This window comes from Nicotiana sylvestris, chromosome 4, assembly GCF_000393655.2.
Source record: "Nicotiana sylvestris chromosome 4, ASM39365v2, whole genome shotgun sequence".
Classification (NCBI taxonomy): Eukaryota; Viridiplantae; Streptophyta; class Magnoliopsida; order Solanales; family Solanaceae; genus Nicotiana; species Nicotiana sylvestris.
Genome location: NC_091060.1, coordinates 31,346,070 through 31,359,884, shown reverse-complemented (window position 1 = coordinate 31,359,884; position 13,815 = coordinate 31,346,070).

Genomic DNA, 13,815 nt, shown 5'->3' with positions numbered 1-13,815 from the left:
TCTGAAGTTTTTTATAGATTTCTAGCTCTTCAATCTTTTTTTTTAGTCTGCCTTGAAAGGAAAGTTTTGGATGCCTTTATAGGCAAACTACTAGGGCAGACTCAAGGAGTCAATTTTTGCACTTCTGCCCCTTTGTCAATTTTTGTTTTAGCTAAAATGTCCTTAGTTAAAAATCAGTATTGCAAACAAATCCCCTCCACAGCTTTCTGGAAGCTTCCTATTCAGTTACACTCAAGATTCCCCAGGCTAGACTACCCAAATTACCCCTTAATGACCCATTTTTTACTACTGAAACCTACGGGTATGGGTCAAGCTGATCCCGGGCTAAATTAATTCAAAACCCAGCCCAAACCATAGGCATGAACCAAATATTTTAAAGATAAACAAAAATAGAAGCCTATTTGAATAATTTTCAAAGTCCAATTAATGAACTAGAACATCGAAACTAACCTAATTAACAAACTAAAACGTATTAATTAAAGAAAGAGGTTTAGAACTCACATGCATGACAAAACGACCCTTAAAAAAACAAAATAACGGAGAAGAATCCAGAAAAAGAGACAGAAACAATAGATAGAAAAATGAGAGGCAAAATGAAGGAAAGACAACGAAAGAAATGGGAAAATACCTAAGAGCCTTGAACAAATGAGAAGTATAGATTGACGCTTCAAACTCTTCAGATTCCGGACCAATCCGAGATTAATCGTGTATTTTTTTTTTACCAAAACACACGAATAAAGTTGGAATGGACCTAAAATCTTCAATAAGATCCGAAATTGGAGATTTGGGATTTTAGGGTTCAATCTTTGATTTAAGATTTGAAAAGCTCGGGCAGTATTTGAGGGGAATGGAGTGGGGATTTGAGATGAGGGGAACGAGATGTTTATAGGGTATAATTTTGGGCCGATTGGACGAGTTAGGATTTTGGTCATTCTCTTCGATTCAAGATTCGAAGAGTTCTAGTAGGATTCGAGGGAGGGTTTTTGGAGATTTGGGAAGAGGAGAAGGAGGGGAATCTATGGTGTTAATTTGGGGTCGATTGGAGTACCGCCGCCGGCGGAGACGATTTCCGGCAGACGGTTCACGGCGAAGGTGATGAGGGTTCGGAGAAGGAGTTGAGAGGGGGTAGGGGTCTGGGGGGCTGGTTCATACCTTTATATATTAAGTATCTCCCACTTCTGAGTCGTTAGATCGGTTAACCTCGACGGCTCAGATTTATATTGACTAAACGGTGTCGTTTTAATTTTGAGGTGGGGCGGACTAGATTGGGGCGGGTCTGGGCTGAGAAACGGGACGGGTTTCAGGGCACAATATTTGGCCCTATGGATTTTTAAACAAGAATGGCCCAAACCCAGGCTTCTAATTCAATTCTTTTTCTTTCTTTTTCAAATTAGTTTTTTTCTAATTCCTTTTAAATTAAAATTAAAATTAAACATAAACCTAAATTAATTCCTAAATAAATCATCCCATCAAAAAGAATTAACTAACTTTAGATAATAATTACCATGACTAATTAAATACCAAATTAAAGAAAAACTACCAAAATTCAGAAATCAAAACTAAAGAGCAAAATAAACTATTTTTTGTGATTTTCCATTTTTGTAAAGCAATTTAATTACTAATTAATTCTTAAAATACAAAGTTAAATCCTAAATGCAAATGCAGCCTATTTTTGTATTTTTATTAATTAAATAAAAATAAACATGCCCAGGCAATATGCAAACAATTAACAGAAAATGCCACAAAATTGTAAACAATGGAAGAAATTGCTTTGTTTTGAATTTATGGGAGTAATTCATACAGGGCAAAAATCATGTGCTCACAGGTAGTTATTGAACAACGTCACTCCTAACGTATGTGAGAAATCAATACAGTGGGTTTAAAGGCAGGTTTAGAAATAACAAAACCTTGACGTGGTCATAATGAGCAGTTAGATAAATCCAACTAGCGTAGTTCGAGAGAATATGTCTAGTAAATTATTGTAGTTGCTCGAGAGAGAATTACGACACCTAAAGTGCTCACGATCAGTAGAGATACATTGGAAAAATTGTAGGAAACATAGCTAGAAGGATTCCGACAATTGAGGAAATCATAACTCTAGACCTACTTAATTTAGTCTCCAATCCTTTGTCTCGTTAGTTGATAATTTTACCGCTTGGTAGTATTTACTAGTTAGTTAGTTAGAAATACAAATCTCAATCTTTATAATTTAGGAAATTGTTCAAACTTGTCTTCTTAGTGATATTAAACAGATATAGCTAAGCCTTAGTTCTTTGTGGGATTTGACTTCGAATTTTTAGACCGGATTATATTTGCAGCGACCGCTTATCCTTTTTAGGACTAGAGTTGGGTGTGATCAAATTTTGGCATCGTTGTCGGGGAACTAACGGTGTAGTTGTAGCTGTATATATTGCTAGGATTCAAGTTTGAACTTTTATTTTGTTTTGTTTTTTTGTTTTGTTTTTTTTATAAATGTTGATTTGAGAAACATGACATCTTGGAATTATGGGAATTTAGATGTAGATAATTCTACTATTGATCTCCATACATATTGTGAAGGAAACCACCCGTGGCAAAAGTTTCAAAATGTTCCTAAGAGCGAGTTATGTGCACCAACTCAATCTTATTTGTGGAATGTGTGTGATGTATGTGGTGGTAAAAATGATCACTTTTATGGTTGGGCTTATATTTCTTATCTTCCCCCAACCACTTACTATGATGGTTCTAGCTTTTCTTGTGAAGTTAACAGGAATAAAGAACCTAGGGATGCGTACCTGAAGGAGATCAAGGATATGTTAAAGTGCCTTCTGGAACAAAATAATGAAAAACAATTGCATATAGAAAGGCAAGAGGCAACTATTCGCAAATTGGAGGCTCAATTGAGTCAAGTAATTGGATCTTTAATGCTCAACAAGCCAATATTGAGGATAGTAGCCAAGAAGAGCATGAATTTGAGGTGTTAATTGGGGAGGTCAGAGTAGAACATCAACAACCTAGCCAACTATAATTTGAGGATGTCAATGTAGAAGAAGTGAGACTAGAGCCAGCCAAGGACATTGAGAATATAAATTTTGTTGACTCTAGTATTATTGATGTTGAGGATGTTAAAAGTTCTGAAGGTCATGTGTTTGAGCGCATTGGTCCACACTCCAAATATTTTTCTACATTGTGCTTGGATGACGATATGTAAATAGAGTCATCCGAGCCGATTGAGAAGTTAAGGAATGAGGAACAAGGTGCCTACATTCTGAAATTTTTCTTGCTAGAAAGACAGGACTACATATCTCATCTAAAAGCCAAGACGTGTAGAAGAGTACAACGGTTTCTAGGGCCAATTAGATTTGTTCCTCCACCCCTAGAGCATAGCCGAAAACTTGATGCCAAATTGGGGGTTCAATTCATAAGCTCGAGGTGGAGGGAAAAAGTGATTCACGTCGTGCCGCGATGTTAAATCAAGCGCTTGTTGGGAGGCAACCCAACTTTATTTTTTTATTTTTTAATTTAGTTTATTTTATTTATTTATTTTTATTGTATTATTCTTGTAGTGTCGATTTTTTATTTCTAGGAACATGGAAAATAAAGCTATTGGAAGGATGCAACAACAAACCAAATGGTTGGAACTAAGTGTGAGGTACCCGCACGAAGGACCAAGTTTGGGAGAAGTCTCAGTACCCCATGAGTTGTTAGTGCTTCCGCCTTTGGCCTACCAGAGAGTCTCTTTTACCCTCTTGTATGTATGGGTGTGCATTGGGGACAATGCACAATTTTAAGTGTGGGGTGAGGAGATTGTCTAGATGACTTTCTATGTTATTTTAGTAGTGTTAGTTTAATTGAATAATTTTTTTATTTTTTTTTAAATAGAAAAGATTGGACTTTTCCCGACGATGGATCTATTAGACAATTTTCTTGAGAGATTTATGTCTAAAGAAAAAATAAAATAAAAAATTTTCTTTTGTTAGGTAGTGTAGCAATTCCCCCTTGGTTTTTCTTTGTGCCGCGGTTCTTTTCCAAGGGTTTTATTTGAACCGGGTGTAGTTAGTTTTTTTTAGGAATATGAGCCATTGTATTGTGTTTTGAAACGAAGCAATATCTCTTGACTTTGTTATACCTTGAGAATAGTGAGTACTTTGGTTGTGACACTTAGGCTCAGTTTTTGACTCTTGTAGAAGTACCTTAAATTATATGATCTTAACTTTGCTTAACTTCTTTGACTATAATGTCTATGAAACCAATCCTGAGTGAGTTATGTGCCATGTGTGTGTAAGGATTTGTTATATTCTGTGCATTGTATTTGATGCCTAGAACTTGCCCTGTGTGTTTGCAAAGCGAAATAGTAGTTTTATTCAGTCTTGAAAGTGATATAGGCATTTCTTTGTTGAGCCAGATATGTATATTTTACCCGCCTAATTATTATGTGTTGTAGTTAACCCCTTTGAGACTGTAATCCTGTTTCTCTGGCAACCACATTACAAGCCTTACCCATTTATTTGAATTAACCATCTATTTGAACCATTGTAACCTCTCATGAGCACTTGAATGGTTTATGAACTTTGTAAAGGTTAAAGTGTGGGGTGGTTGGTTTGGCTTTTGAGTGGAACAAATTAAATAAGGAGAAAGGTGCACTGTTTTGAAAAAGTAAGAGCCGCTTGAATTGGAAAAAAATAATAATAATTGGATTGTTGTAATACAAAAATTCCTTGATAAGTGATGGCTCTTGATGTAAGTGTGCTTAAAGAAAAATGGGGTAATATACATTGATGTGAAGGTGGAGTTTTGGTTTGACATAAGTATTGGGTTTGAATGTTAAAGTATATGTATTAAAGTGCTTAGGGAGGCGTAGTCACTTTTATATCTAAATATATCCTACCCGCCCCGTAACCTACATTACAACCAAATAAAGTCCTAATTGATCCTAGATTGAATGAGCTCGATTAGTGGAGTAATACACTACGAGAAAGCTTATGGTGCATCTTTTGTGGCATATGAATGTTATTTCTAAGAGTGAGTGAATTCTTTCTATCTTGAGTTCCTAGGTGTTCTTAAATTTTATTATGTGGAACTACTCTCTTTTATTGTGTGAGGGCACTTGATTCATGAAGGAAAGGTAATGTCAGTGACCTCTATGTTAGAGTAAGTGGGTAAGTTGTGAATAATGCAAGGTACTTGTGAGTCAAATCTTGAGGTGAAGATGTTACGCTTTTGTGCTTAGTCTATTTTAAATACTCTTGGTATGATGAGTTATGAGAATTGTTTTAAAAGGCCGTGTCTATATAAAATGTAGTTTGATTGCTCGAGGAAGAGCAATGGTTTAAGTGTGGGGTGTTGATGATCGGCTATAATTACGTATTTTAGTCGCTTATTACACTCAAATTTACTGCACGTTAGTTGAGTTTACGCTTTAATCGTCAATGTTTTACACTAATTGTGTGTTTTATGCCTTGTAGGAGTGATTCTGAGTTATGTAGATATTATGGAATGAACTAAAGTGAATTGAAGCTTTGAAGTCTAAGTAAAATCCTAAGGAATTAAGTCGGGATCGTATTCAGGGATCAACGAAAGATAGAGCAACAAAACGACGAATCGAGTAGGTATATTGCGCACTGTCTAATAAAGTACACATAACATTTTCCTCATAAATCCATTTGGGCTCCATAATATATGGTTGGAAATATAATTCAAAGGGCTACAACCTTTATCTTTTAAATATTTACAAGTTCCAAACGGAACAGGGTAAAAAACGCGTTCGAAACCGCAACCGCGTACCTGAGGTGGGCTGAGGCAGTATACCTGCCATATACCACATTTGTACCTCGGTCGGGCCGCGGCTACGGTGTCCAGACCTTAAAAAATTATCCTTTTTCGCATAGGAGAAGGTATAATTGTTTGGGCCCGACACTACTTGGTATATATACATGGAAAAATGGTATTTTTGAGGGAGGAGACATACCTTTTGCATAATTTAGACCTAAGGAGGCTGAGGAGACCAATATTTGACACAGATTCGACCTAAGTAGGCAGAGACACAATAGGAGCAAGGCGGAGAATTCTTCTACGAGTTTTTTCTTCCTCTTCCTATTTTTTTATTGTTGGTTATGACTTTTAGTATTGTAGTTTTATATACTATTATGAATAACTAATTTGTTATCTAGAGTTTTGATGGAACCTTTTGTAGGATAAATTCTTGTTATGTTTTTATATAATTGAGCCGTTGGATCTCTCTACTTGTTTAACTACGTGTTTATTGATGTTGATTGAACGGTCATCAATTGATTGTGCCTATTTATTATGTGTTGCTTGAGAAAAGATATATATTTAGGTAGTTGTTGAACAACGTCACTCCTAACGTATGTGAGAAATCAATACAGTGGGTTTAAAGGCAGGTTTAGAAATAACAAAGCCTTGACGTAGTCATAATGAGCGGTTAGATAAAGTCAACTAGCGTAGTTCGAGAGAATATGTCTAGTAAATTGTTGTAGTTGCTCGAGAGAGAATTACGACACCTAAAGTTCTCACGATCAGTAGAGAATACATTGGAAAAATTGTAGGAAACATAGCTAGAAGGATTCCGACAACTGGGAAAATCATAACTCTAGACCTCCTTAATTTAGTCTCCAACCCTTTGTCTTGTTAGTTGATAATTTTACCGCTTGGTAGTATTTACTAGTTAATTAGTTAGAAATACAAATCTCAATCTTTATAATTTAGGAAATTTTTCAAACTTGTCTTCTTAGTGATATTAAACAGATATAGCTAAGCCTTAGTTCTCTGTGGGATTCGACTTCGAACTTTTAGACCGGATTATATTTGCAGCGACCGCTTATCCTTTTTAGGACTAGAGTTGGTCGTGATCAAATTTTGGCGTCGTTGCCGAAGAACTAACGGTGTAGTTGTAGATGTATATATTGCTAGGGTTCAAGTTTGAATTTTTATTTTGTTTTGTTTTTTTTATAACTGTTGATTTGAGAAACATGACATCTTGGAATTATGGGAATTTAGGTGTAGATAATTCTACTATTGATATTCATACATATTGTGAAGGAAACCACCCATGGTAAAAGTTTCAAAACGTTCCTAAGAACGAGCTATGTGCACCAACTCAATCTTATTTGTGGAATGTGTGTGATGTATGTGGTGGTAAAAATGATTACTTTTATGGTTGGGCATATATTTCTTACCCCAACCCCTTACTATGATGGTTCTAGCTTTTTTTGTAAAGTTAATAGGAATAAAGAACCTAGGGATGCGGACCTGAAGGAGATCAAGGATATGTTAAAGTGTCGTCTGGAATAAAATAATGAAAACCAATTACAGATAGAAAGGCAAGAGGCAACTATTCGCAAATTGGAGGCTCAATTGAGTCAAGTGGTTGGAGCTTTTAATGCTCAACAAGCCAATATTGAGGATAGTAGCCAAGAAGAACATGAATTTGAGGTGTTAATTGGGGAGGTCAGAGTAGAACATCACCAACCTAGCCAACTACAATTTGAGGATGTCAATGTTGAAGAAGTGAGACTAGAGCCAGCCAAGGACATTGAGGATATAAATTTTGTTGACTCTAGTATCATTGATGTTGAGGATGTTAAAAGACCTGAAGTTCATGTGTTTGAGCGCATTGGTCCACACTCCAAATATTTTTCTACATTTTGCTTGGATGACGATATGGAAATAGAGTCATCCGAGCCGATTGAGAAGTTAAGGAGTGAGGAACAATGTGCCTACATTCTGGAATTTTTCTTGCCAGAAAGACAGGACTACATACCTCATCTAAAAGCCAAGAAGTGTAGAATAGTACAATGGTTGCTTGGGCCAATTAGATTTGTTCCTCCACCCCTGGAACATAGCCGAAAACTTGATGCCAAATTGAGGGTTCAATTCATAAGCTCGAGGTGGAGGGAAAAAGTGATTCACATCGTGCCGCGACATTAAATCAAGCGCTCGTTGGGAGGCAACCCAGCTTTATTTTTTTTATTTTTTAATTTAGTTTTTTTTATTTATTTATTTATTTTTATTGTATTATTCTTGTAGTGTCGATTTTTTATTTCTAAGAACATGGAAAGTAAAGCTATTGGAAGGATTCAACAGCAAACCAAATGGTTGGAACTAAGTGTGAGCTACTTGCACGAAGGACCAAGCTTGGGAGAAGCCTGAGTACCCCATGAGCTGTTAATGCTTCGGCCTTTGGCCTGCCAGAGAGTCTTTTTTACCCTCTTGTATGTATGGGTGTGCATTGGGGACAATGCACAATTTTAAGTGTGGGGCGAGGAGATTGTCTGGATGACTTTCGATGCTATTTTAGCTGTGTTAGTTTAATTGAATAATTTTTTTAATTTTTTTTAAATAGAAAAGATTGGACTTTTCCCGACGATGGATCTATTAGACAATTTTTTTGAGAGATTTAAGTCTAAAGAAAAAATAAAATAAAAAGATTTTCTTTTGTTAGGTAGTGTAGCAATTCCCCCTTGGTTTTTCTTTGTGCCGCGGTTCTTTTCCAAGGGTTTTATTTGAACCGGGTGTAGTTAGTTTTTTTAGGAATATGAGCCATTGTGTTTTGAAACGAAGCAATATCTCTTGACTTTGTTATACCTTGAGAATAGTGAGTACTTTGGTTGTGACACTTAGGCTCAGTTTTTGACTCTTGTAGAAGTACCTTAAATTATATGATCTTAACTTTGCTTAACTTCTTTGACTATAATGTCTATGAAACCAATCCTGAGTGAGTTATGTGCCATGTGTGTGTAAGGATTTGTTATATTCTGTGCATTGTATTTGATGCCTAGAACTTGCCCTGTGTGTTTGCAAAGCGAAATAGTAGTTTTATTCAGTCTTGAAAGTGATATAGGCATTTCTTTGTTGAGCCAGATATGTATATTTTACCCGCCTAATTATTATGTGTTGTAGTTAACCCCTTTGAGACTGTAATCCTGTTTCTCTGGTAACCACATTACAAGCCTTACCCATTTATTTGAATTAACCATCTATTTGAACCATTGTAACCTCTCATGAGCACTTGAATGGTTTATGAACTTTGTAAAGGTTAAAGTGTGGGGTGGTTGGTTTGGCTTTTGAGTGGAACAAATTAAATAAGGAGAAAGGTGCACTGTTTTGAAAAAGTAAGAGCCGCTTGAATTGGAAAAAAATAATAATAATTGGATTGTTGTAATACAAAAATTCCTTGATAAGTGATGGCTCTTGATGTAAGTGTGCTTAAAGAAAAATGGGGTAATATACATTGATGTGAAGGTGGAGTTTTGGTTTGACATAAGTATTGGGTTTGAATGTTAAAGTATATGTATTAAAGTGCTTAGGGAGGCGTAGTCACTCTTATATCTAAATATATCCTACCTGCCCCGTAGCCTACATTACTACCAAATAAAGTCCTAATTGATCCTAGATTGAATGAGCTCGATTAGTGGAGTAGTACACTACGGGCAAGCTTATGGTGCATCTTTTGTGGCATATGAATGTTATTTCTAAGAGTGAGTGAATTCTTTCTATCTTGAGTTCCTAGGTGTTCTTAAATTTTATTATGCAGAACTACTCTCTTTTGTTGTATGAGGGCACTTGATTCATGAAGGAAAGGTAATGTCAGTGACCTCTATGTTAGAGTAAGTGGGTAAGTTGTGAATAATGCATGGTACTTGTGATTCAAATCTTGAGGTGAAGATGTTACGCTTTTGTGCTTAGTCTATTTTAAATACTCTTGGTGTGATGAGTTATGAGAATTATTTTAAATGGCCATGTCTATATAAAATATAGTTTGATTGCTCGAGGACGAGTAATGGTTTAAGTGTGGGGTGTTGATGATAGGCTATAATTACGTATTTTAGTCGCTTATTACACTCAAATTTACTGCACTTTAGTTGAGTTTGCGCTTTAATCGCTATTGTTTTGCACTAATTGTGTGTTTTTTGCTTTGTAGGAGTGATTCCGAGCTATGTAAATGTTATGGAATGAATTAAAGTGATTTGGAGCTTTGAAGTCTGAGTAAAAACTTAAGGAATTAAGTCGGGATCGTATTCGGGGATCAACGGATGATAGAGCAACAAAACGACAAATTGAGTAGGCATATTGCGCACTGTCTAGTAGAATGCACATAACTTTTTTTCTCTAAACTTCATTTGGGCTCCAAAATATATGGTTATTCAAAGGGATACAACCTTTATATTTTACGTTTTTCCAAATTCCAAACGGAACAGGGTGAAAAATGCGGTCGAAACCAGGACCGCGGACCTAAGGCTGGCTGAGGCAGTATACCTTCCATATACCGCGTTTGTACCGCGGTCGGACCCCAGCCGCGGCGTCCAGACCTGAAAAAATTGTCCTTTTTCGTGTAGGAGAAGGTATAATTGTTTGGGCTCGACCCTACTTGGTATATATATACATGAAAAACGGTATTTTTGAGGGAGGAGACATACTTTTGACATAATTTAGACCTAAGGAGGCTGAGGAGACCAATTTTGACACAGATTCGACCTGAGGAGGCAGAGACACAATAGGAGCAAGGGGAGAATTCTTCTACAAGTTTTTTCTTCCTCTTCCTATTTTTTTATTGTTGGTTATGACTTTTAGTATTGTAGTTTTATATAATATTATGAATAACTAATTTGTTATCTAGGGTTTTGATGGAACCTTTTGTAGGATAAATTCTTGTTATGTTTTTATATAATTGAGCCGTTGGATTTCTCTACTTATTCAATTACGTGTTTATTGTTGTTGATTGAATGTCCATCAATTGACTGTGCCTATTTATTATGTGTTGCTTGAGAAAGGATACATATTTAGGTAGTTGATGAACACCGTCACTCCTAACGTATGTGAGAAATCAATACAGTGGGTTTAAAGACAGGTTTAGAAATAACAAAGTGTTGACGTGGTCATAATGAGCGGCTAGATAAAGCCAACTAGCGTAGTTCGAGAGAATATGTCTAGTAAATTATTGTAGTTGCTCGAGAGAGAATTACGACACCTAAAGTGCTCACGATCAGTAGAGAATACATTGGAAAAATTGTAGGGAACATAGCTAGAAGGATTCCGATAATTGGGGAAATCATAACTCTAGACCTCCTTAATTTAGTCTTCAACCCTTTGTCTCGTTAGTTGATAATTGTACTGCTTTGTAGTATTTGCCAGTTAATTAGTTAGAAATACAAATCTCAATCTTTATAATTTAGGAAATTGTTCAAACTTGTCTACTTAGTGATATTAAACAGATATAGATAAGCCTTAGTTCTCTTTGGGATTCGACTCCAAACTATTAGATCGGATTATATTTCCAGCGATCGCTTATCCTTTTTAGGATTAGAGTTGGCCGTGACCAATCATCAATCGATATTTCTATCTGTGGCGAGGAGAAACCAATGTTACATGAAAAGTGGTAAAATCAACTTTTTCAAATATAGAAACTTTTCTTCAAGTATTTTGATAGTCATCTTTTAAAATTCAGTTTTTATAAATAAATATGATTTGAAAATATTTTTCGGGAAAAAAAACTATTTTATTATGTCCAAATGTCTCCTTAATCGTTGGCAAACAAATGTTATTCCCTAGCATTTTTTTAGGGGTTGTTTGGTTACATGGATTATATATAATATCGTGATAAATATGAGATTATTTTCTCACTTTCGATAGAATTCTTAGATACGGAATTAGTAGTCCCGTGATTTATACCACACTCTATGTTGCTCTTGTGCACTTCATTTGAGAAAATATGACAAAATAATCCTTATATTGGAGGTAAATTTAAAATAGTCCTTTTAATGTACTCACTTTTGGCAAATATAGAGTTTCAAAACTACTCATATATATATATATATTCACCGTGGTAAACCTATATCCAAACATAAGGAATCAGTTTTGTCATTTTCTCAAATTTTATTTTACACAAACAGAAAAGTGTTAGATCGAACAAGGAGTTAAGAAGTTTGACATATAAATAAAAATATACTATATATCATAGTTGCTTACAATATTACGAGTTTAGGTAAAATGAGAACACTAAAACTAACGAATTTTTAGTATAAAACGTATATATTTTTTGAAATATATCAGAAAAAAAGATTGTCAATAACTTTATGTGAATGGCTACGCTACTCTTGCATAATATTGCATATTGCTTTTTTAAAATCACGTGAAATATATTGAAAAATAATATTGTCAAACATAATGAAACCGATATCATTGAAAGAAAAGCAGCTAAATTGGAGAAAAATCAAAATCCAAGAATAATTCATGAAGTTTAGGTCAACACTCAAAGCTGCCCCTGTTCTATCAGGTGAACCACTAATTATCCATCCGTGCATATTTCCCAAACTCGCGCACTTTTTTTTTTTTTAAAAAAAAAAAATTGCTTATAGGCACAATTATTGTATTTAATTCACTAATACCACTAGACTTTAAGAATTCGTGACAACTTGGTGCATTTGAAATTGTAATGTAAGACCTTTTTTGGGACATTCTTTTGGTTGTTTCCACTTAATTTACCTAATTAATTACCTTCACAATCAATTCTAACAATTTTTGGCTTCATCATTTGGTTCTTTTGGTGCATAACCTTCATCATACGCTTCATCATTAGCGTATGTTTTTCTGAAGCGTGATTTTGACTGTCCTCACGAGAGGCACCAAAAGAAGCCCATTCACGGGTGGCACTGCAAATCGTAAAAATTGTACCGGGCGCTTTATTTGGTCGTCCCTATTTAACTTATACTCATTTTTTTATAAATTTTAACTTGTACCCATTTTTTAAACAACTTCAACCCCCTTTCTCCTCCTCCTTCTCCTCCTTCGTTTTCTTCTTCTTTTTTCTTCTGCTGCTGTTGGTGCTGCTATGAAACTTTAATTCATGGGATGATTGTCATAAGGTTTATCAGATTATTTAAAAATAAATTATAAATAAATATGTAAGTTAGTAGATAATAATTTGTGAATATTTCCTGGGAAGTTTAAGGTCACACTTAGTGATTCTTTTCATGATAATTATATTCTTTTCACGTTTATTATTTCCAAAATTTATGATTTAGATACTGTTGGCAATCTGATTATTTATCTAGTATGTTAGAAAGCTTTTTCAAAAATTTCAGCTTATATAATGCTGAAGTTTTTACAAATGAACTAAATAACTTCAGCATCTTCTGCTGAAGTTTTTGAAAAAGCTTTACGACAAAACTAATGAATCTAGGACAAAAAAACTTCAGTTTTTAGTGCTGAAATTTTTACAAATGAACTAAATAACTTCAGCATCTTCTGCTGAAGTTTTTGAAAAAGCTTATCCAGGACAAAAAAAACTTCAACTTATTTAGTGCTGAAGTTTTTATAAATGAACTAAATAACTTCAGCAGTTTCTGATGAAGTTTTTGAAAAAACTTAATAGCAAAACTAATGAATCCAGGACAAAAAACTTCAACTCATTTAGTGCAATTACAAACAAAAACTTCAGCAAATAGAAAACAAAACTTCAGCTAATATACTTAAGTTCAGCAATTACAAACAAAAACTTCAGCAAATAGAGAATAAAACTTCAGCTACTATGCTTAAGTTCAGCAATTACAAATAAAAACTTCAGCACACTTGGTTCAACACACTTGCTACTTCAGGCCCGTTTACTAGAATGCTGAAGTTTTGCGTGATTGTCTTTGCTACTTCAGCCCCGTATGCTGAAGTTACGCGAAAAAGTGGGTACGTTTGTAATTTTTTTTTGCAAAGCGGGCACAAGGTTAAATGTGACACAAAAAGCGGGTATAGATGCAAATGCCCCCTGCAAATCACTTTTTTGTCCCAACTTGCAATGATCCGTAAAATTACCGAAAATTACGTGAC